The sequence below is a fragment of the Triticum aestivum genome, chromosome 5B (assembly GCF_018294505.1).
Source record: "Triticum aestivum cultivar Chinese Spring chromosome 5B, IWGSC CS RefSeq v2.1, whole genome shotgun sequence".
NCBI lineage: Eukaryota > Viridiplantae > Streptophyta > Magnoliopsida > Poales > Poaceae > Triticum > Triticum aestivum.
The window spans coordinates 282,943,758-282,947,385 of NC_057807.1; the positions used below are offsets into that span (position 1 = coordinate 282,943,758).

The following is a 3,628-nucleotide window of genomic DNA, read 5'->3' on the forward strand; positions in this document are numbered from 1 at the left end:
TCGTTGTACTAGCCACTTCGACTCGATGGGAGGGATTCATGCGTACACATGCATGTGTGTGTGCTCAAATTGTATCATGCATGTCATCCCACAGCATGACATATATATAGGGTGGGTCTATTCTGATAACACCCCTTAAGACTCTTATTTTAATAACACGCAGCTTATTCTGCTAACACCGAAACGAAAACACGTCACGAGCTCCACCGAACTGCAACTGAAGAAAACATCCCCGCAGCCCCACGTCTAACCTTATCCATCCCTCACCCTACAACCTTCTCGGGTCGAACCCACCCCCGTCTTCTCCCTCCCTCCCACCCCGAATCCTCGGCCAAATCCCGGCCACTTTCTTCTCCATGCACAGCCGCCGCAAGCTGCCCCGCCACCTTCCCCTCTGCGGTCGGCCGCCGCGAGCCAACGCCGCCCCGCCACCATCTTCTCCACGCGCGGCAGCGGCAAGCCCGCGCTGCCGCTCCACCTCTCACCCCGTAGAGCCGCACCACCTCTCACCCCGGCGCACCACCATCTACCTCCGCCGTCGTGCACTCAATCGGACCACTAGTCCTGCCGCGGTGCCCGGTGACGACCTGAGCGGAAGCACCCTCTCCACCTTCTCCTGCGTGGCGAACCCACCCTAGCCGCAGCCCCACCCTACCCTCTTCTCTGAATCTCGCCTAGGTGGTTGTGGCCGCTGCCGCCTTCCACCGCGCCCCCACGGTGAACCGCCTTCCTTCCCAGCGTTGGAGTTCCCCACGGCCCCGTTCGATCCCGGCAGTTTGTTCTCGAGCCATGCACCGGATCCGTTGATCCCGGCGGTTCCTTCCTCGAGCCACAAGTCGGATCAGACTGGTGAGAAGGAGCTAGCCATTGGATCCATTGATCTCAGGGGGCGTCCACGCGCATGCGTGCAGTTTAGTTCCCCCGATGATGTAGTCTGTCGTCACGCCGTGCTGCAGCTCCACATCGCTGCGTGTGCAGTGCACAATCGTTGCTGCTGCATCTCGGCAGCTCACCCCCGTGCATGGTCACCGCTGCCGTGCAGTTCGGCCAGAGCTGTAGCTCTCTCTCGTCACCTCATGCAGTTCGCGGTGAACAACAAAGACGATGGCAGCGAGGTAATGCCATCGACACTCACACCCACCATCGTTGCTAAACTTGTCGATTTGTTCCGTACTTCTTCTACTTTGAACACTGATACGAATGTCTAAAATTTTCTATGTGCAGATCGACGAGTGAAGGGGCATGCCAAGCAGGAATCAGGGAGAGGGGGTTTCTGGAACGTGGCAGTTGCTGCTCGTTTCTAATGCCACCGATCATTGATGGATGTTTTGTACTTCCCTCTCTTTCAGGCTGCTGCTATCACCACTCTCAAATGAAAAAGTTATGGTCCGCTGTTAGCTGATACTGATTTTTGTTTTGTTCTTTTGTGTAGAAAAAATCAAGTGGACTTCAGTTAGCTATTGTAGGAGAAGACAAAAAATGCAAGATTTAGATTGTAATTATTGAAGAAATCTGATGTAGTTCGTTTGTGTGATGACTTGTGATTCGCTATGTAAGAAGAAAATGGAAAACCCATGAGGAAGCCCTTCTTTTTTAAAGAGCACTTCACTTGTGATGATTTTGTTTAGAAAAGAGTTTCATTTCAAATTGTGTTACGGTTCATTTCCCTCGACTGTGCGGTTCTCTTATTCACACGTGCACAGCTCGCCAATGTGGAAACCCGAAATGAAAAATGGTAGAGAAACGGTAAAAAAATAATGTCGTTCACTTGACCATTTGATGAAGTGCGATTTTTCAAATGAAGCAGTGCGGTAGATTGTCTGCAAAGAAAAGAATATGTGTACACCTCTTAGAAGAAATTGCAGTGTGGTTTGCCCTCGAATGAAATCACTTTCTCGATGAAAAAAATATGAAAAAGGCAACAAAAAGTCATGAGGTTCACTTGAAGTTTACGTCCGACAGAAGGAAATAATGAAGTTTGTTTGACCGTCTCATGCAGTGCGGTTTTCAGACTGAAGCAGTGTGATCTATCGTTCATAAAAAATGACAACAAAAATCTCACAAAAGCTTATCCAAGAAAATTTACGCCCGACAAGAAAATCATGAAGTTCGTTTAACTCTCTGATGGAGTGCGGTTTTCTGTCCGGAACAGTGCATTCTTCTGTATTTCATAAAAAATGACAACAAAAACTCACAAAAAGCTCATCTGAGAAAATTTTACGCCCGACAAGACAAATCATGAAGTTCGCTTGACTGTCGGATGCAGTGCGATTTTCTGTCCAAAGTAGTGTGTTCTTCTGTCTGATGAAGTACACACGAAGATTTCGTTGTTGCAAAAAACAGAGTGATCACGTTTTGATAATTTTAAAACTGCTCTTAAACCGTAAGGAAATAGAGAGAGCAATCTACATAAAAAAGTTGCGTCTCGTCGATATCTTCCCAACGCCGTATCATTTGAATCATTTCGATCAGTGGTTTGTGAAAATTTCACGAAAAACGGCCGCTGCCACTCATCGTCAGCCACACCATTTTCAAAATTAACAAAAAACTACAAGGAATCTTGATACGTCTCCGTCGTATCTATAGTTTTTGATTGTTCCATGCCAATATTATTCAACTTTCATATACTTTTGGCAACTTTTTATACTATTTTTGGGACTAACATATTGATCTACTGCCCAGTGCCAGTTCATGTTTGTTGCATGTTTTATGTTTCGCAGAAACCCCATATCAAACGGAGTCCAAACGGGGTCAAAATGGATGGAGAATTATTTTGGAATATTTGTGATTTTTGGGAAGTAAAATCAACGCGAGACGGTGCCCGAGGTGGCCATGAGACAGGGGGCCACACCCACTCCAAGTGGTCGCGCCCCCCACCCTCGTGGGCCCCTTGTAAGGTGGTTGATACCCTTCTTTGGCCGCAAGAAAGCTAATTTTTGGAAAAAGATCTGGGTGAAGGATTCAATCCAATCGGAGTTACGGATCTCCAGATATAAAAGAAACGATGCCAGGGCAGAATCTGAGAACGCAGAAATAGAGAGAGACAGAGAGATAGATCCAATCTCGGAGGGGCTCTCGCCCCTCCCAAGCCATGGGAGACAAGGACCAGAGGGGAGACCCTTCTCCCATCTATGGAGAAGGTCAAGGAAGAAGAAGAAGAAGAAGGGGGGCTCTCTCCCCCTTGCTTTCGGTGGCACCAGAACGCCGCCGGGGGCCATCATCATCACCGCGATCTACACCAACACCTCCGCCATCTTCACCAACATCTCCATCACCTTCGCCCATCTATATTCAGCGGTCCACTCTCCCGCAACCCGCTGTACCCTCTACTTGAACATGGTGCTTTATGCTTCATATTATTATCCAATGATGTGTTGCCATCCTATGATGTCCGAGTAGATTTTTGTTGTCCTACCGATGATTGATGAATTGCTATGATAGGTTTGAGTTGCATGTTTTATTATTGGCGTTGTCCTATTGTGCCCTCTGTGTCGCGCAAGCGTGAGGTATTCCCGCTGTAGGGTTTGCAATATGTTCATGATTTGCTTATGGTGAGTGGCGTGAGTGACAGAAGCACAGACCCGAGTAAGTAGGTTGTTTGCGTATGGGATAAAGGGGACTTGATACT

At 48.0% G+C, this 3,628-nt stretch overlaps 1 long non-coding RNA gene across 1 annotated transcript; it reads left to right on the forward strand.

Moving 5' to 3' along the window:
* The first annotated feature begins 286 nt into the window (after window positions 1–286).
* LOC123115992 (uncharacterized) lies at window positions 287–1,640 on the forward strand. The gene is made up of 2 exons (XR_006456873.1): window positions 287–1,115; window positions 1,225–1,640. It is a non-coding gene; the product is annotated as an uncharacterized lncRNA (long non-coding RNA).
* Window positions 1,641–3,628: the final 1,988 nt, after the last annotated feature.